Genomic DNA, 20,771 nt, shown 5'->3' with positions numbered 1-20,771 from the left:
ACGAGCTTTAATGAGGGGCTTCCCTGGTGGCACAGAGGTTAAGAATCCGCCTGCCAGTGCAGGGGACACGGGTTTCAAGTCCTGGTCTGGGAAGATCCCACATTCCGCAGAGCAACTAAGCCCATGTGCCACAACTACTGAGCCTGCACTCTAGAGCTCACGAGCCACAACTACTGAAGCCCGTGTGCCTAGACCCTGTGCTCCACAACAAGAGAAGTCACTGCAATGAGAAGCCCTCGCACCACAATGAAGAGTAGCCCCTGTTCTCGGCAACTAAAGAAAGCCTGTGCACAGCAACAGAAGACCCAACGCAGCCAAAAAATAAATTAATTAAGTAATTAATTAATTAAATCTATAAAACGAAAAAAGAGCTTTAATGAATTACCCTGCAGTGGGGACACTTCTAGGATGGCCTTATGATCCCTGCTTCCTGGGATGACAGGGTGGACAGGACCCGTGAGTCATTTCTAACAACTGAATACAGCCAGGGTGATGAGATGTTACTTCTGTGACCTAACTACAGAAGACTGTGGCTTCCTTCTTGCTAGTCAACTTTTTCTGTTGCCTTCTTGGCTTGCATGCTTTGGTGAAGCAAGCTGGTATGGGAGATACCTTCATGGCAAGGAACTGACAGTAGCCTCCAGCCAACAGCCACCAGCAGCCTGGACCTGAGGCCCTCAGTCCATCAGCTTTCAGTGAACAGTCCTGCCAACAGACACATGAGCTTGGGAGCAGCTCCTTCCCCACTTGAGCCTTCAGATAACATCTCAGCCTCAGCCTAAAACTTGATTGCAACCTTGGGTGAGCTGCTGAAGCAGAGGATCTAGCTAAGACATAAACTTCATCTAAAAACCCACAAGGAACAGGAAAATCTAAAACTTGAAAGATTTACTCAAATATAAATCAGACCTTTCTCTCCATTGCCTACAATTCACTCTAAGTTCCACCGGCTCACAATGGGGAGGAGACATGCAGATAATCTAAAAGCAAATCACCTCTGACAGTGACAGTCCTGTCATTTACATGGGGGGTGTCTCGGGCAAGTGCAGTTAAATATACTGTGACTGTGTCAGGTGGGAGTGGCCTAGGAAGCAGATGCTGGTAGGTTTTTCCTTTCTCCACTACCATTTTTAAAGTGAAAGAGACATCAGAATGCCTACAAAGCTATCTCCGAAGAAGGACTTTGCACAGGTAGGCCCTGGGGTGGGTCGAAGGGGAGGTATTTGGTAGAAGGGGCTGGAAGGCCAGGAAAACAATGAAGCTTCAAGGGTGCAGTCACAAGGGTCCCCTGGGAGATCCCTTTCCCGGGTGGGCCCTGGAGGAAAGGCAGCTTTGGGTCACTCCCTGCAGAGGGAGGGTAATGCAGGAGGCTTGGCCTGGGAGTCGGGACCCACAGTACTGTGGCTGGCTTGCTCTGATCCGGGAGTCACCCTGACTCCTCTGACCCCCAATGTCCCCACCTGCAAATTGCAGGGTAAGCTTTGAGGATTTGTCACTCATGGAATCCAAGCCAGTAAGAACAGACACCCAGTTCCATCCCATTCCCATCTCTCCCTCTAAGCACCATGGAGAATGAGAGACCATCAGAAATCACCCCAGGCCGCCCTGGCAGGAGACATGTCCCCACCTCACACCCTGCTTAGCTCGTGCTGACTCTGCAGCAACAATTGCACAGGCTGTCACTGAAATGCACCCAGTCAGCATGGCCTCCTGTGAGCTGGGCCCCAGCTCACCTGCATTCATCCTGCACACTTCCTCTGCCCGCAAGAGCTGCCCAGCGAGGTGCCTGGCCCTGAGCCTGCCACTGTGGCTGTCCTGACGATGAGTTGTAGAGCATGGAGTTAGGGGTGGGTGATCCACGCTCCATGGAATCTCATAATCAAGACCTGGAGAGCCCTTTGTGTCTCCCAGCTGGATCGATACTCTTACAAATCCTAATAGATGGGGGCTGACCCGTGTCAAGTGCCTGTTACACCTCAGGGACCATGTTATACATTTTCTAGGCACTGTCTCATCTCATCTTCACATTGTTATCTTTGTCTGTGACAAGGAAACTGAGGCCCAGGGGTGGGAAGTGCCTTGCCCAGGACGTGGCTGAGCCAGAACTTGAACAAAGAGCCTGTCCCTTAAGCACCCCTGTCACATCCCTTCCATGAGGACCCGCAGGACGGACCCAAGCTCTGCTCCTGTGCATTTCAGGGCAGGAGGCATGCCACCCAGATCATGCAGTGGGGGATCAGGGTTAGGTCAAGCACCCCAGATCCCAGGACCTCCCACCACCTTGGGCCCCCTGGGCTCACAGAGGCCCTTTGCCTGGTGAGCTGGAGTGAGCCGGCTGACCATGCCCTGTGATGTTAGAAAGGTGTTCAAGGCGAGGAAGATGTGTCTCCAAGAAGCCTGGCCAGGTGGTGGCCAAGGGGCTGCCTCAGGGTGCTTCTAGCCTGGTGAGATTGTCCCTTATTTACTGTTGTTTCAGCTGCCCTCCCCACCCTTTCCACAACCAGAAAGAACAGCTTTGCAAAATCAGTCAATGCTGGATGAAGGAGAACCTAGAAGGTGTTACAGGATTGATCTGGGTGGAGTCCCTGCATCCTGGGGGTAGAAAGATTGGCCTTATCCTGCAGCCTGTATACCAGGAGGGAGAGCAGGTGGGGAATGGAGCCCCCTCTCTGCACTTCACAGAAGATGAGGGAAGCCTGACCCATCAGGCAGCTTCGTGCTGTAGATAGCAGACAAAGAAGTGCTTTTAACACATCAGCCTCTCAGACACTCACTATTTATCTCAGGAAACGTAAGTGTTTTTCTTTCTGTTTTTTTTTTATTGTTATTCTTTTCTCTGCTATAAAATGCTCAGGGAGTAGCACAGAGAGAGATGAAGGGCTGATACACTGGGAAAGCTCATTTTTAGAGGATTTGATTGATCTCTATCCGCTGTGCTCTGGCTGAGCAGAGCATAGTGGGCGTTGGGTTGGGACGGGCAGGTCCAGGCTAGGCAGTGGAGGTGGACACACTCGTGGGTGCTGAGGATGGAGGCTGGGCAGCTCTGGCAAGGGGGCACCCACCGGGATGAGCTTCTTTAGGGCAGGGATTGGGAAAGTGGGGGACAAACATTTCAGGCAGGACTGCCCTTAAACTAGGTCAGGAGAGGTCCCTGTGCTTTAGAGGATCCCCCCTTCCTTTACCAAGCTCCATCCACAGGGTGAGGACTCTGCAGGGCCCAGGGAAGGGGGACTGTGTGCCCCTTTCACCTCACTCTGGGACCCCAGAATCCTCTGTCTAAATGACCCTGAGTCCATCTCTAGGAGCCTGCCTGCCCCTCTTGCCCAGGTCTGGGCTGCTGAGGTGACCGGCAGGGTGAACGCCACCCCCAGGGCATAAAGACACTCAGGCCAGAGGGCAGCTGAGGTGTGAGGGATGCTGGGCTGTGAAGGCAGCTTTTGCAGTGTGGGGAGCCACTAAGTCTAGAGTCAAATTAAACTCCCACCCCCAGCAGTGTCATGACATCTCTGCTCAGTGCCCCCAGGCGGGGACCACGCTGCTTGCTTCTCTCTCTTCCCGTGAGCCTAACATGGGCCTGGCTCCAAGTGGGGACCTGGTGAGGGCTTCTCAGGGCTCATCAGGGAGGAGCAATGGCTCCTCAAGTGCACCCAGCGGTGGGATGGACAGAAACCCCTGTGTCCAGGCCTTGGTCAGCTCAGAGCTCTCCAGCCTCAGCTCCGTCCCCCATCAGAGAACCTCCAGGGACCCTCAGGGAGACCCATGGATAATAACTAGTGTGCAATTGTCTCAAATAACATTAGCATTAAGCAGGGCCCCTTCGTCTCCATGGGGCACGGGGGAAGCTGCAGAAGAAACTTTCCAAGAAGGGCGGGAGGCATTGGGCAGCTCCCTGGAATGAGGGGCGGAGCATCCAGCACCATGGGGTTCTGCGAGGTGGGCCCGCCACTGCGTTTCTCAGAAGCCCTGTCTCTCCTGGGAGTTGTAGTGGCCGCCATCTGCCTGCCAGACCTGAGGAACCCGGGGTCTGTCCTCCTGGTGCGCTCCCTGCATCCAGCCGCCAGGGAAGCAGAAAGAGGCTCGGCTTCCAGGTCAGGCCCTGGCTCATCCATGCACTCAGAACCTCCAGCTCTTGCAAGTTCTTTTTCAATTGAAAATACGGAAGCAGCCGTTCACACCATTATGGGCGGTGGTGGTGTCTTAATCAGTGATGTTATTGGACCACTCACCATTGCCGGTAGTCAGAAACATCAGTGGTTCTGCCGGAAGGACTCGGTGGAATGAAGAAGCACAAAGGCTCTGCAGCAGACCAGGCCGGTTCAGCCCTACTGCACCACAGAGAACCCTAGTTTCCGAGAGTCACACTCTCCTCAACTGCAAAATGGAGCTAAGTGTCCCTGTCCACAGGATGAGGGGAGGATGAAATGTGCTGCTGTCCCCTGTGTGCCCCTAGACCCACCCTCACCCACCTCCTCTGCTCTGTGCCCGGGAGACTGACCTGCAGGGGCAGCACCGACAGGGCCCTGCTCCCTCCTGGGGACCCGTTTTCTGTTGGGTCCTGGAGGCCAGGGGCAGGAGGAGAGAGGTCAGGTGTTGGTTCCCCAGGTCCTTCCACTGACCACGCTTGGCAGTGGCGGCATCTCTCTCCTGTGACCCCAGCTCCATCGGACGGCCCCTCCCCTGTGGCTGCAGCTGTCTCTGGGGTCTGGTAAGCGCCCCCTCCTTTGGTCCCTTCTGGACTGGGATGGCACAGCTCCCCACTGTCACTCACCCCAAGTGCATCAACATCCCCTGTTGGTTTCCTGTATCCCGCCCACACCTTGGTACTTGTCCCTCCATTAAACATTTCAATTACCTCCTCTTGTGTCTGTTCCCCGCTGAGAAACTGACCAATAGAGTTTGGGTTTTTCTTGAATTCCAATGGGAAGAGTGGGCTGGGGGCAAGAGTGGGAGCCAGGAGCTGCTCTGAGTCTTGGGCAAGAGCTGCCTTGAGCAGGAATATCAGGAAACCGAGAAATTCCTGCAATTCTCATTATCCTGCATCTCTACAAGGCACCAAATTAAGGCACTAAACCAGCAGCCATAATCCTCATCTTTTCTCTTCATCTAATTGTTTCGGCACCCATACACCCCAGTAGTGTGGGGAAGGTCCTGAGGCAGTGCAGTGATGCATACTTCCTCATGAGTAGATCCAGCTGAGGTCCATGGTCATGACCTGTGTGTCCCTCCCTCTAGCCCTGGGGTCAAGAGGTGGGTGGAGTTGGGAAGCACATCCTGGTGTGAAAGCCAGGAAGTTCAGGGGTCTTTTCCCAATTGGCCAGTTTTGCGTTTAGGAGGGTTCAGCTGTGGGGCACTGGGCAAGTTGCTTAACCTCCGTGAACCTTACTCTCTTCATCTGGGAAATGGGTTAAGACCAGCATCACAGGGCTGGTGTGAGCCCTGAGTGAGGTAACCCAGGTGATGTGCCTGGCCCTCAGCAGGGGTTCCACATGGGTGAGCCCCGTCCCACTGTGTAGAGTACTAAGGATGCTCCTAGAATGCAGCCCCTGCCCCATTCTCCCTTTGACATCCTCATGTCTGCCTTCGTCCCACATCTGGACAGTCAAGGCATTGGGTGGATGGTCACCAAAGCCCTTTTCAGCTTGGACAGTATGGGGCCCTTTATTTCCTTACCGAGCAAGAGCCTTGCAGCCCGAGCCCTGAACCACTGCACACCCAGCCTCAGGAGCCTGTCGAGGGCATTCAGGAGACCCTGAAACCTCCCCTGCTGGGCCCCTACAGCTGCAGGCAGGAGAAGACAGCCCCGCTGAGTAAGGACCCGCTGTGTCCGGGTCCTGGGCTCACAGGGAGGCCCTCTTCCCGCTGAGGTCACGTGCCTGTCGGCAGGAGGGAGCAGAAACCACAGGGACAGACCCTGGGCCCCCAGGCACCCCTGGGAGCAGGGCGCTCACCCGGAGACCCGGGAATAGACACGCTGGGTGCCTGCGTGAGTGCTGGGCGCCTGTGTGAGTGCTGGGCAGCTGCGGCAGCTCTGGCCCTGCAGCCTGTCAGCACCGGGAGCAATTAGAATCCTTAAAAAGCCCTCATTATTTCTCCCAGGGCCGAGGCACCCTTTGGAAAAAGGAATGTTTCCTGCCAGATCGTCCCCTGAAAGTGCGTTTGTCACAGGCTATTGTGTAAATCCGTGTTTGCCCCATTTGAAAAGATGTGATTTATCCACTTGACCAGCCTTAAGGTTCCTTCTCCAACCTCAAAGTGTGGCCGTTATTAGGAGCCCAGAGAGGAGCCATGAAACATGACAGGGCGAGGCTGGTGAAGTCACCCCCTGGGCTCTGAGCCCCTCTTCCTCGTGCTGCTCAGGAGAACCAGAGGGGAGGGGACGGGATCGCGCTGCTCAGGACCTGGGACACTTCAGGATGCGGGTCAGTCCTCAAGGAGACAACCTGGGATGCCGGATAAAGGCCCAGCGTCAGGTCCGCTCGTGCCAACTGGCTTGTTGAGGTCCTACTATGTGCCGGCCCAGATGGGGGTGAGGGTGCAGCAGCGAACAGACGCGGTCCCTGCCCCCAGGATCTGACGTCTGGAGTGGGGAGGCAGGAAGGAACAGGTAGACCATCATCCACGAGTATCCCAGGTGGGAAGAGGCTGGAAGAAGGTAAACAGGGTGACGTTATAGCATCTGGCTCTGGGGCTGGGGATGGACAGTGACAACCTTGGACTGTGGGGACAAGGAAAGCCTCTCTGAGAAGGGGACCTTTAAGCGGATACCTGAGGGATGAAGAGGAATGGCCTCTGATGCACATTTCAGAGCAGATGACCCACCAGGTGGGGGCATCCTGGGCCAAGGCTCTGGGGTGTGACAGCCTCTATGGAAGCTCTGGTGGCGAAGCAGGTAGCTCCACCTGGTAGGACCAGAGGACACTTCAGCCAGGTGACAGCAAGCTATTCGCTGGTCCATACTGAGCATTTCACGAGGTGGGGAGAGTGAGGGATTTCCAAATGAAAGACAGAGACAGAAAGACCTGGACCCGGGCAGGCACACGTTAGAACAACCAGCCTCCAGCGTAATGGTGGAGGGTTTCCTTGGGAGGCGTCGGTCTCAAGCAGAGCTATGAGGAATGGACTCTCTCTGAAGGCAAGGAAACCCACTGTTTAAGCAGAAATCAAGTCAGCGTCTTCGAAAGTGTTAGGTCCTGCGACTTCTAAGGCCTCTTCCAGCTCTAAACCGCTACAAGCAACAAGACTATCTTGGGCTGTATTTGAATGAAAGTTCAGACTTGCTGCACTTGGCTGCATTTGGTTTGGGTTTCCCATCCTCACCCCAACCATCCAGAGGCAGGAGGTGTTCGTACCCTGAATTCTCTGCACAAATGCAGAGCTGTGTGCTGACTGGGCCCCCGAGTACTGGGTCCTGGAGGGGGGGTTTTGGGGGAAAGTCACAGAGACCAGGGCTGGTGGGGGAGACCCGAGGCTCAGTAACCAAGGCTCTCTTGCATGGGGACCTCACACAGATGGACACAGCCGAGGGCAGGGACTCCCACCCTCCTCCAAACAGCCTCTCCACTCAGCTCTACAGCCCAGAAGCACCAGCAGCACCTGGACCGCCCACTGCCCCTCACCCAGCACCCTCGGGAGCAGCCCGCAAGGCCTGCCCCCAATAACCGGCCCCGAACCAGGTCAACCTCCCTCCCCTTCTATTTTATTTTATTTTATTCCCCCTTCTATTTTAGATCAACCCAGTCAGGCTCCCCTTGGGGAGCAGCAGACTCTCATTTCTCTCCCGGGCTCGCTAAATTGGTAAGACCCTGTGCCTGGCCCAGCAGGCAACAGAGGGAAAAGTTTCCCAGAATTTCAGGTCCTTTGATGGAGAAAGTCTGCCTAATAAATAATTGAGAGGTACCTCGGCTTCCCGAGAACTGTTCCGAGCGGTAAAGGCTCCTGTTCCAGTTCCCTCAGCAAAGCAGAACTTCTGAGCACTCCAGCAGAGGTGAGGAAAAGCCCTTACTTACAGATGAGTCAGGAAAGGCAAGAGGGCTGGGGTGGAGAGAGGCTGGAGGCACCAGGAGAGGGTAGGCGCAGGGAGGGGGCTGCTTCAGGGAAGGATGCAATTGTGCCCCATCCTGAGGGCCCTACTCAGTGCCAAGTGCCTATGGTCAGGATCCCATCTCACCCCCAAATGACCCCATGTGGTGAATCCTCTCCCTGCAGACCCATTGGACAGATGAGGAAACTGAGATGCAGGTAAGCCGAGGCCTTACCTGACGCCTCCACTGGGGAGGCCTGGACCCTGGCCTGTCAGACTCCAGCCCGCACGCTCTTCACGTCTCTGCTCACCTGGAGGCATTCAGAGACCCATAGGATCCTGGAGTCTTTGGTCCTCTGGACCCTTAAGCTGTGCATTGAGAGATGAGTGTCCAGAAGAGCTGAGTTCGATTCCCAGCTTATTCACTGCTCTGGAAAAAATGGAGATAATAATCCCAAGGTCATGGTCCTATTGAAAGGGCAGATGTGTGACATGTGGAACACAGGGTCCTGCACAAAATAGATGCTCAGTGAATTCTGAGTATCACCCACAATAACACACGTTGCTCTAAGAAACCAACCCCAGAATGTATAATGGCTCCAATGCAACAGAAGTTTTATGTAAACCCCAAACAGTATCCTTGAAGGATGGGTGCCACAAGATGGCAGGAGACTGGGTCTGGGATACCTTCTTGGTGGAGGCTGTCTTGCCAACCTGTGCCCTCTATTGCCTTCTTGGTTTGCACACTTTGATGAAGCAAGCTGCTGTGTTGGAGAGAACCCTATGGCAGAAACAGGGGGCAGTTGGTCCTCTGCCTGTATCAGACTGGCAAAAAAAAGCTAGGGAGTTCATGGGATGATCTCAAAGGCCTGGAGTGGAAGTCACATATGTCACTGCTGCTCATATTCTATCATCTGGAAGGCAGTCACGTGGTCCCACTTACCTGCAGAGGAGGCTGGGAGATGTAGCCTTGCCATGTGCCCAGGAAGAAGAAGAAACATATTTGTGGAACAGCTAGACACTCTCTACCACACCTGGCAAAGTGAAACCATGACCCAGGAGACCCGGCAGGTCAACAGTGGAGCCCTCCTTAGAGCCCAGGCTCTTCCCTCTACACGTCACATGGAGTGTGGTAGAGTCACAGGACTGGCCACGGGGACCTGAGACAAGGTCCACCTGAGTAGGGAAGGGAGGTTACAGGTGGTCAACATGTTGCCTTTGCTGCCTGCAAGAATTACGGGTTGGGGGCAGAGAGCCACAGCTCCAGGGTTCTTGGCTGTGAACTTGGTCCAGATGCAGAGTTGGCCTCAGGGCCCCCTTGAGATCAGTTTCCTTATCTGTCAATAAGTCTGCAGTGAGAAGACTGGTCACATGCGGTCATCTGAGTGAGATCTTTGATGCACTCATACTTGTTTGTCCCTTTACTCTCTGGGTCCTGCTTCTCTGCTGGGAAGATCTGATATAGTCAAGCTACAATACTTTGGATAATGCTGGTTCAAAGGATACCTCCTTCCTAGGGGTGTTCAGGTACAACAGGAAGCCTGGGAGAGGGAAGACGATCATGCAGGTCATCTCAGCAACAATTCCATAATTCAAAACAATTGTGCAGAAGACGTAAAATGGCATAGGAAGACTTTTATGACATAGTAAACATAAACAGAAGATTACAGAACAGAATGCACAGAATACTCTCTTTTTTTATTTTTATTTATTTTTTTTGCAGTATGCGGGCCTCTCACTGTTGTGGCCGCTCCCATTGCGGAGAACAGGCTCCGGACGCGCAGGCTCAGTGGCCATGGCTCACGGGCCCAGCCGCTCTGCGGCATGTGGGATCTTCCCAGACCGGGGCACGAACCCGTGTCCCCTGCATCGGCAGGCGGACTCTCAACCACTGCACCACCGGGGAAGCCCTCTCCTTTTTTTATTTTTAAATAGATCTTTATTGGCATATAATTGCTTCACAATACTGTGTTAGTTTCTGTTGTATAACAAAGTGAATCAGCCATATGCATACATATATCCCCATATCCCCTCCCTCTTGAGCAACCCTCCCATCCTCCCTGTCCCACCCCTCTAGGTCATCACAAAGCACCGAGCTGATCTCCCTGTGCTATGCTCCCACTAGCTAACTATTTTACATTTGGTAGTGTATATATGTCGATGCTACTCTCACTCTGCCCCAGCTTCCCCCTCTCTCCTTTATTTATGAGAAAAATATAAACATATATAAACACATATGTTTATATAACCAATATTTGACAGAGTGTTTTTTTGGTGGTGGTTATTATGGGTGGTTTTTCTCTTTTTCTTTCTGCCTGTCTGCATTACCTGTAATGAACCTGTATAATATTTACATGAGGAAGAAAATACTCTTAAAATAAAGGTTGACATATTGTTGTCCCTAAGACTGGATGATGTCTCAAGACAAAGAGATTCTGACCTTTTGTGGCTCTAAATCTTAGACACTGATGGGTCTGAAAATGAGCTGAGATCACTGGATCACTGGATCCAGATCACTGGAAGGTCAGGACTTCTTTTGCCTTTGAGATCCTTAAGAATCGGTGGTCAATTTGAAAATGTTTTAGATTTCAGCTTTCTTAGGTTTGTGATCCAGTTATGCCTTCCTAAATAACAAAGACATCATCTTGATTGATCGGAGTACATGTGAAACATTTCAATCACACTGCATCAGTCTGCTATTGCTGTGTAACAAACAACCACAAAAATCTGAGTGACATACAATAATAAGCATGTATTCCTCACACAATTGCAAATTGCTTGGCAGTTCAAAGCTGCAGATTTTGAATGCAGGTCTGCTCCATTCTCAAGTCTGTAGGGTGGTGAGTGTGGGGGAAAGGGATGCAAGGGTCAGAGTGGGCAGGGTGGAGAGGGGAGGTCTTGCAGACCATACAGCAGAGGAGGTTAAGTTTTATTCCAAGTGCAATAGGAAGGCCTTGAAGGTAGTAGATGTAGGTGCCATGGATCTGAAAATTTTACCATTTTGAGAATTCTCTTTAAGAAAAAGACATAGAATTTGGAATCAAAATTAGCTAAATAACTAGTTAATAGTTATTTAGAATGAGCAAAGAAATTATAATAAATTGTAGGTATCAAAAAGCAAGCAATTACCAGAAAACATAACAGAATTGAGGAAAATTTCACTCTATTTATTACTTAGCATCTTGACACTCCTTCCCGGCTTTCATTCTCCCCTGAATTGTTTGGGCTGCATTCTCTATATTCACATGTTCTTAAGACAATGATTTTGTAATATCATCTTCCGTGGAGAGAATAGAAAGTTTAATCAGACTTTCCTCCCACAGAGCCTGATTTTCACGGTTTTCTACAGGGGTAGGGTTGAATTTTTTTCACCTTCACAGTTCATTACAGATCATGCCATGTAAATGTTCAGGACTGTTGTCAAATTTGGGAAGCCTCCTGTCAAGTTCCTCTTATATCTGAGCAGTAAGATTTCAGGGCATAGCAAGTTTTCCTTGCAGTTTCTAATCCTAATTAATCTTGGAATTGACAATGTTCATTAATCACATTACATGGGGCCCAACTGGGGCCTTAAGAGGGGCCTGGAGAGTCAGGGTCCCTGAAGCTTAAGCTTCTCTAGCCTCTGGTAAATTTGCCTTTGTCTGGAGGCTCTTATGGGAGAGGGAGATTATCTAAGCAGAGGGGCTGCTGGGCAGAGGAGAGCAGACTCTGGAGGCTGCGGGGTGGATGCAGGAAGCAGGGAGTCAGTTAGGGGGCTTAGTTCAGGCTCCAGGCAAGCAGTGGTGGGGCATAAGATTCTGGGATTTTCTGGGATGTGCTAACCTGGAGAAGGAGAAGGGAGGCCTCAGAGTGGTCCAGATCAGATCTGTTACCTGATTTCTCTCTCTCGTCCATGTCTCTGGGGGCTGATCCTAAGCAGACCTCCTCACTCAAGACTACCACCCCTCATGGAGACCTGGAGCCTCAGCCCTTACCAAATTGACTACAGATGGAGGAGCCAACAGGGACATCATTCTGACTTGTGACGTGATGAGGTGCTGAGCAGATGAGTGCAGTTTGGTCTCCTAATGACCTCACTGGGGACTTGTGGAGGGGTGGGGAGGAGCCAGGCCACAGAGGAGGTGAGAGGAGAGACCACACTCTGTCTGTGAGGGAGGGAAGAGGCCGCTGGGGCACAGGAAACAAGGCTCTCGATGGTAATACCTAGCAGGCCGTCACTGCCCTGCCAGCTGCAGACTGATAGAAGCCAGAGGATTTGGAAATGGATTTGTTGACAGTGGAGAACCTCCACCTCTCACTCCCGAGCCAGGAAATAAAGGCATTAGGCCAATCTGTTACGTTAAGGAAGAGAAAGAGCTCAATAAGTTGCCTGAGTGGAGGGCTGGTGTCACTGCATTGAGGCTGAAGTTAGGGGACATCATTGGCCATGGGTGGCCTCTGATAGCTTTGAAGCCACTGTTATTCCCCACTTGGGTCCCTCAACCAGGGTCACCTAGTACCTAAAGCCCACCCACCTGCAAAGACCATGCAGGTTGGACCGGGCATGGGGATGAAGCCAACGCAGGACCAGAGATGGGAGGGGATTTCAGTGGGGGAGATGGCCCTGAGCGACATGAGTAATGTTTGTTTTAGTCTCAATTAGGGTGGAAATTCACTGAAAACAGTAACAAAAAGGAATGAAATATTGGAGGGAAAAACTCCATCTTCCACAATACGAGTAGAACCAAGGGCTGGGTGGTTGAGGATGCAGGGGGTGGTGCAATTCTGCAGTTTTAAACTGCGGGGAAAGACTATGCCTCATTGAGAAGGTGACTCTTATAAGTTAAATTGTGTCCCCTCCCAAATTCATATTCATGTTGAAGTCCCAATCCTCAGTAACTCAGAATGTGGCCTTTTTAAAAGATACAGTCCTTACAGAGGTAATTAAGTTAAAATAAGTTCATTAGAATGGGCCTTAATCCAGTATGACTGGTGTCCTTCTACAAAGGGAAAATTGTGAGATAGACACACACAGGGAGAATGACACATGAAAATGAAGACAGAGATTGGGGTGATGCATCTATAAGCCAAAGAACAACGAATATTGCCAGAAAAGCACCAGAAGAGATAGGCATGGAACAAATCCTCCTTCACAGCCCTCAGAAGGAACCAACCCTGCCAACACTTTGATCTAGGACTAATCACCTCCAGAAGTGTGAGACAGCAAAGTTCTGTTGTTTACATCACTCAGTTTGTGGTACTATTATACAGCCCTAGCAAATTGATACAGTGACATTGGATGAAATACTTAAAAGAGATGAGGAAGTTGGCTAGGCAGATTCTGGAGAAGATGTTCCAGGCAAAAGGAACAACTAAGGCAATGGCAGAAAGAACAGGTGGACAGCAAGGGAGGATGACTTCAGGGGTAAGTGGGGGGTGCAGAGCAGGAAGACCTCACAGTCCACTGGACACCTTTGGATTTCACGTTGAGTGAAATGGGGAGACACAGCAGGGTCCAGACCTAACAGTTTCACAGGTCCACTCTGCCCACTGGGTAGAGAAGAGCACAGGAGGGAGGGGGAAGCAAGGGGACCAGGTGGGAAGCTACTGCAATGATGCAGGTGAGAAATGATGGTGGCGCAGGGCAGGTGGTGATGGGGATCAGACTCTGGACCCATTGTTGATGGGAGAGGAGATAACAGGGTTTGCTGGTGAGCTGGGTGTGAGGTATGAGGAGACGGAGGACTGCGAGGCTTCAGGTCCAATCAATTTCAGGATGGAGTTGTTGTTCACTGGGCAGGAAAGATGAAATCTAAGGTGTGCAGTCCTTGAAAGGCAGTGACCTGGTGATTGGAGAGAGGACAGGTGAGTTGATGGACAGGCCACAAGGGACTGAGTTCTCTAACTCAGCATTGCAGGGGTGATGATCTGAGAAGACAGCAAGCTGGCAAACCATTGACATTCTTCACCCTTGGCCCCCTTAGCTCTGACAGCCCAAGGGAAAGAGGCATGAAGGAGGGTGTGGGAGGGACATCTGGGCCACAGCTCAGAGACTTAATGAGATTTGCCAAGAACACGCCCACCTGCTGACCCTGAAAACTGAGGAAGATCGGTCCCCCAGGGCAAAGGAAATGATGAATTTGCTCTGAAGGTGTTTGAGATGGTGAACCCAAACAGAATGTAAGGACTACCCAGCTCACTGCCCCACCCAGCCCCACACCAAATGGCCATCCCACTGAGATGAGGCATGACCAGCAAGGAGAAACACAAGACCCACACACAGGAAGTGCCTCCTGCTAACAAAAGGAAATGCACACTTGAGCAAAAGGTGGAAGAACTTGCCTCCTAAGAGGAATTACCCAAGATCCAGGATCAGGATGACTCAGTACAAAACAAAACAAAAACTCAAAGAAGAGAGTGAGATTCAAAGAAGAATTATCTGTGGAAGTTATAAAATGAGAGAAGAAAAATGAGCTGGTCTACCTCTTAGGAGAGAAATGAAACAAATGAAAACATTGCAGAGATGAATGTCGCATAAAAACCAACCACAAAGACGATATATCATAACTGGAGATTCTATCAGGGAAATAGAAATCGGCTTCAGGAAATCACTCAAGTCAAAGTGGAAGAAAACAAAGTTGTAATAACGAATGCAATGAGGGCAAAGGACATGAGAGACAGAACAAGGAGATCTGGTATATTCATAATGTTGCTGAAGAATAGAATACACACACATGCACACATAGTTTCCAAAGAACCCCAATATGTTATACAACATCAGGCTACATTTCCAGGGCACTTGCTTTGTGGCAGGACCTGGGCTAGGAGTTCAGAATCCCAGTTGCCTTTGTGCCAGCTACAGGTAAAGAAAGCAGATGATTTGATGAAAATAAGAGAAACAGGATAAATGCTAAAAAAAATAGAAAATTTCCTCTGGAGTGTGGGCTATCATTTATTGAGTCACATGTCAGACACTGTGCATTATTGTATGTGTATGTGTGTATCATCAACAGGTTGGGAATGAGTTGTGTATGAGCATCATATGATGGAGCCAGAATTCAAGAGCCAGGTGTGTCTGCTTCCCAGTTCATCCTCCTTCTCCTTGAGTGTGCTGCCTTCAGTCTCACATCAGCTGCAAGTCATCCATCATGTCTGTAAGGAAAGCACCAGCGATGGTAAATCCTAGGGGTCTTGTTATTAGGGCTTATTACAAGGGGTCTTGTCCTCCTGGGGCTGGGGAGGAGGACATGACTGATACCCGTGTGAAGAGCACAGGTGTGTAAATAATTTCCATACCCAGGCAGGTGGGGCTTGGAAGAACAGTAAGCAAACTCATCAAGCAAAATTACAATCCAGGGTCAAGTCTCTTTGCAAGATAAACAGTGGAGTATCCATCAAACCGCAGCTGGGGCCCAGGATGAGCTAAGAATTCAGGATCACAGGATAGTGGGAGAGACCAGCCGTTAGAGGGGACACGTGCCAGAGGAAACAGGGTAACAGGTCTACTGAAGAAAGAACATTTGAAGACCATTCTGTGCTGAGCAGAGGAGAAATGCAGGCTGCCTGCCTCTGCTTTTAAGATGGCCTGATGGGGTTCGCTACCTTGCTTGTTTAGCCACAAGCACAGAATATACGATGTAAGAATGATTGCGCTGGAGCTGTGAGTGGACGTGGAACTGTAGCACATAATAGTTCTTTGAGTCCAGGGCTGGGTCCCTTAGTGTTCATCCCAAACTTTCACTTGCTTTTTGGAAGTATTAAGATGCTTCTGATTCCTTATGCCTCCTTTGCCTGCTACCCAGGTTCCTCACTTGGGGTCAGTATCCCAGAATTCCACTCATTAAAAGAGGGAGCTGAGGAGAAAACCTCGAGGATCACCTTCAGAGTAGACTCAGGGAAAGAGACAGATACCGAGTGGACAGATGGAGAGGTGTGGGCTAGATGAGTCGGGGGCACAGAAGCCAGAGAAGAGGGTTGGAAGGAGGAATCAAGTTCTAGGAGGCTAAGGGCCAAAGTGAGGGTTTGGTGGTGAGAATCGGAACTGAAAAGGCAGTTTTGGCAGCATGGTGGGCTAAGAAGCCAATTTGCAAGAGCTTCAGAAGTAGTGGAGGAGGAATAAGAACATCTTTCCAGGCAGCCCAAGCCCCAGCATTCATTCCTGCATCAACCCTACACCACCAACCCACCCCCACCTGTGTGTCTCAGACTACCTGCTCCAGCGGGATAAACCCTTCCCATTGCCTTACTTGCATAACCTTCTTTGCACCTGTGTGTTGACCTTTCATTCTGGAACACCTTCCTCCCCTCTCACCACAAAACCCTGTTTTGGAATCCAGATTCTTAGTATTGGAAGAGACCTTAGAAATCACTCAGTGGTCAACTCTTTCATGCAAAATTTAAAGAAACTGAGACCAAGAGAAGAACATGACATGTAGAAGGTCACACAGCAAGAGAATGGCAGGGTATGTCAGTCATCTATCCCATAATACTGCTGCATGATAAACCAGCCCAAACTTGGTAGCTTCAAACAAAAACCATTTTCACTCATGTCTGTGGCTCGGCAGCTATGGCTCTGCCGACCTTGGTTGGGCTGGGCTAGGCTTGGCTCCAGACCATGGGTTTGGCTCAAGTTCACTCCATGAGTCTCTCATTCGTCTGCTACCAGCAGGCCAGACAGGGCATCCTCTTTTCATGAGGTCAGAAGAAGCACAGAGGGCAAGCTCAGCCACACACGTTGAAAACCTTTGCCTGCATCACATCTGCTAACATCCCACTGACCAAAGCAAGGCACATGGCCAAGCCCAAAGCCAAGCGGCTGTTCCCAATGTTATACACAATGTTAAGACACAAAGAACTTATAGGCAACCATATGAACGTGCTCACTACCCAGAGAGGCAATCCACAAAAGAAGATTGAAATGGCCCATAAGCAGAGGAAAAGATGTTTTTCAACTGATCAAAGAAATGCATGTGCAAAGAGAGGTTTGTTTTCCATTCACCAGATAGGTAAAGATTAAGAAAATTGACAAACCCACTTAGCTCATTGGAAAATGGACACCCTCATGCCCCAATGAAAGCAGTGCTAATTGATTTAACCCTTTTGGAAAGGCAGTTTGGCAATATGCGTCAAAATGTAAAATGAGCTAGTCTTTTTTCCTGATCATCTCACTTCCAAGGAGTCTATTGATGGAAGCAATCACGTAAACTCACAAAAAAGAGGTGTGCTGCAGTGGTTCATTGGGGTGTAGTTTATTTCATAAGATCAAATAGCCATAAGGAAGGAATTGATTTGTTAAATTAGTGCAAATCTATAAAATGGAATATAATGCAATGATATAAAATGATGTAATTCTGCAACTATTAAAGTGGAAAGACATTCACAATACCTTGTAGAGGAAAAACAAAAAGTGGGCACAGACCCAGAAGCCCATTTATTGGTATCAAGAAATATAAACAGGATAGTGACCAAAATGTTAGCAATAGTTCTACTTCAGTAGTACAATTTGGGGAAATGTCTACTTCTTTGTATTTTTCCCTAATATTTGAAATGTTTATGATGACACACACCATTTTATAAAACACAAAACTTTAAAAGAAATGAATTCAGTTTAAGCATTTTTGCTCTGAAAAAGACATGAAGAACAGTTATGGTAATAAATCGCACTAAATTTTGAACAGAAAAAAAATCTTTATAATAATTTTTTAGTTGGTTTTCTGGTAAGTTAACTGGAAAAATTTTTTAATGTAACTTAATTAGCCCTGCTTTGGGATTCAATAGAAGTATTAATTTTACCATGTGCTTTGAAAGTGCTTTCTTTAGTGCTCTTTACTTTGGAGGGAGGAAGGTGCTGTCTACCAATTACTTATAGGTCAGAAGCTGTCACATGACAGCTGTTTCTGACTGTTTCTGCCTGGGGACCATATTCTAAGCACAGTCACGGAAATGCAAGAACACATATTCAGAATCACAACTCCAAATGTATGCTGACTCCAGTCTGAGCTAACATTTATCAGATATTTACGATGTTCTAAGGACGTGACATCCTTGGTTTCATTCACTTTTCATGCCTACTCTTTGATGGAGGTATATTGATTTATGAGGAAACTGAGAATTGCACCATTTAAGGGACTTAACTAGGATCCTGAGGTTCGTAAGTGACTAAGTTCCAGCAGGAGTCACACCTCACCCCAAAATTCCAGTAAACGATGGAAGGTACCAATAAATAAATCTAGGAAACTATGTGCAAGACCTTTAAGGAGAAGATTATGGAACTTTATTGAAGGACATAAAGGAAAACCTGAATAAAGCGATAGATATAACATGCTTATAGATGGGAGGACCAATAGTCTAAAGATGTCAATTACCCTCCAAGCAAATCTATGAATGCAGTGTAATTACAATTATTAAAATTCCAAAAGAGCTTCAGGTAACACTGAGTGGCTGATTCAAAAGCTCATATGGGAAATAATTTTGAATAACAAGGACAACTCACCCTCCCCAACACCAAGGTTTATGATAAATCTCTCGTTTTTCAGACAGTGTGGTGTTGGTTTAGTTCAAGGTAAAGAGGCCAGTGGAGGGACGAGAAACAGATGGGATGTGTGCAGAGACTCCATATACAATAGAGAGAGCATTGCAAATAAGAGAGGAAAGATAGATGGCACAATAAGTCATGCTAGGAAAGTGACTATATGTAGGAGGAACTCCTTATGTCTTATAGGAAAGGTAACTGTGCAAAGTAAAACTTTACTATGAGAACTATGAAAAATAAAACTTAAACAATAAGAAAAAATAATTCTCTTTAATGACCTTAAAAGGGAAAGAATTTCTTAAACAAAACATGCAAACGTCCAAACTGTAATGGAAGAGATTGATAGAATTGAATACAATAAACAATAAAATTAAAAACTTGTCTATGATAGAAGAATTAGTCAAAGTTGAAAAAGAAAAAAAAATCACAGCCTGGAAGAAGATATTTGCCATGCATATCACCAATTAAGAATTATCATCCAGAATACACAAAAATTTCTTACAAATAATAAGAACATGACAAACTATCCAATAGAAAAATGTATACAGAGAAAATAGAAATGCATGACCGATAATCAAAAGATATTGATTATTTAGTGACTTCCTCACTAGAAGTCAGAGCAATGCAAATTAAAATAATAGGGATATGTCACCTCACACTCTCATGCATGGCAGGTGACAGTGTACATTGTTGCATACACTGAGACTTGGCAATGTCCTCCAAAGTCAAAGACATTCCTACTCTAAGACTCAGCAATTCCACATCTACGAATAAACCACAGAGAAACTCAGGCACATGTGCACAAGGAGACAGGCAAGGGGGTTCCTGCACCATTGTGTGCAGTAGAGACAACATAACATTCTAAATATCCATCACTAGGAATATGGCTATATAAATTGTAGTGTAATCACAAAAGGGAATACTACAGAGCAGTTAACATTAATGAGTTCTGTTTGCAGATATCAACCTGAGTGAATCTCCTAGACATCTTGGTGAGTAGAAGATGTCTGTGGCAAGAAGACATGTGTGTGTCACTATGGAATAATGACTGTGGAGGCTGGTTCAGCCCCAGCATCAACACTTCTAGCTGTGGGTCCTTGTGTAAGTTGTCTTAACCTCTTTGTTCCTTGGCATCCTTGTTGGGGATAACAATGCCAGGGTTGTGGTGAGTAGGGAACGTATTACTGCATGGAAACAACTTAGAATGGAGCTTGGTGCACAGTAAGCACTTGCCAAATATTAGCTATTTTGGAGATATACATATATGATATCTTAGAAATTGTGGTCCCCTCTGTGGATGGAGGGTAGCGAATAGGATTGCATTCAGAGTTCAACTGCACTTGAAATATTTTATTTCTTTAAAAAATAAGGATAGGGGCTTCCCTGGTGGTGCAGTGGTTGAGAGTCCACCTGCCGATGTAGGGGACACGGGTTCGTGCCCCGGTCCAGCAAGATCCCACATGCCGCGGAGCGGCTCGGCCCATGAGCCGTGGCCACTGAGCCTGTGCGTCCGGAGCTTGTGCTCCACAACGGGAGAGGCCACAACAGTGAGAGACCCGCATACCGTGAAAAAAAATAATAAAAAAATAAAAAGTAAAGCTAAACAGATAGCATGAGAAATTTCCTTTATGATGACGTAAGAGTTCGGTAATGGCCACATTGGCAATGTATGGATCTGTACTTCCCATAAAATGGCAGAGAACTTCACAAACAGCACACGTACACACAAATGAATACATATAAAAACTGGTGAAATCAGAATAAGGTCTGTATCTAGTTAATAGAATCGTGCCAATGTTTTTTGGTTTTGTTTTCATTTTTTGGTTTTGATGTTATACTATAGCAAAATAAGCTGTTATACTATAGCAAAATAAGCTAGGTAGAGGGTACCCAGGAAGTTCAGTGTGAAGAGTGCCTATTAGGAAGCACCCCGAGATCCACAGCTGTGGGAGGGAGGGAAGGAAGCAGGACTGGTGGGGGAGTTGGGGTCTGATGCAGTCCGGAGGGTGGCCTCAGCTGACCACAGGGAGCACGAGAATGAAATGGCCCAGGGGAGTGGTCAGCCTGGGGCCTTAGTGTTGGTCCTCTGTCCTGCCCCCTCTAGTCCTGGGTGTGTATCTGGGAAGAGCGGGATTGCAGCGCTTCTCCAGGAGAGGGAGTTCCTGGAGAGCGGGCATAGGGGCTGAGGGGACACTGCCATGCACCACCCAGACACCCCCATCCCTGAAAGAACTTGCCATC

At 48.7% G+C, this 20,771-nt stretch overlaps 1 pseudogene across 1 annotated transcript in view; it reads left to right on the top strand.

The window, feature by feature from the left end:
• The window catches only part of LOC309833693 (eukaryotic translation initiation factor 4E transporter-like), a 52,720-nt pseudogene that overhangs the window by 27,637 nt on the left and 4,312 nt on the right, over positions 1-20,771 (top strand). Inside the window, exon 2 of the transcript in view lies at positions 5,717-5,807. The product of the transcript in view is annotated as a eukaryotic translation initiation factor 4E transporter-like (transcript). The remainder of the gene's footprint in view (positions 1-5,716; positions 5,808-20,771) is intronic.

Source organism: Grampus griseus (assembly GCF_964374135.1).
Source record: "Grampus griseus genome assembly, chromosome: 1".
In the NCBI taxonomy this organism is placed as follows: domain Eukaryota; kingdom Metazoa; phylum Chordata; class Mammalia; order Artiodactyla; family Delphinidae; genus Grampus; species Grampus griseus.
The sequence above is the reverse complement of the archived record's forward strand: the minus strand, read 5'-3'. Positions and strand labels throughout refer to the sequence as shown.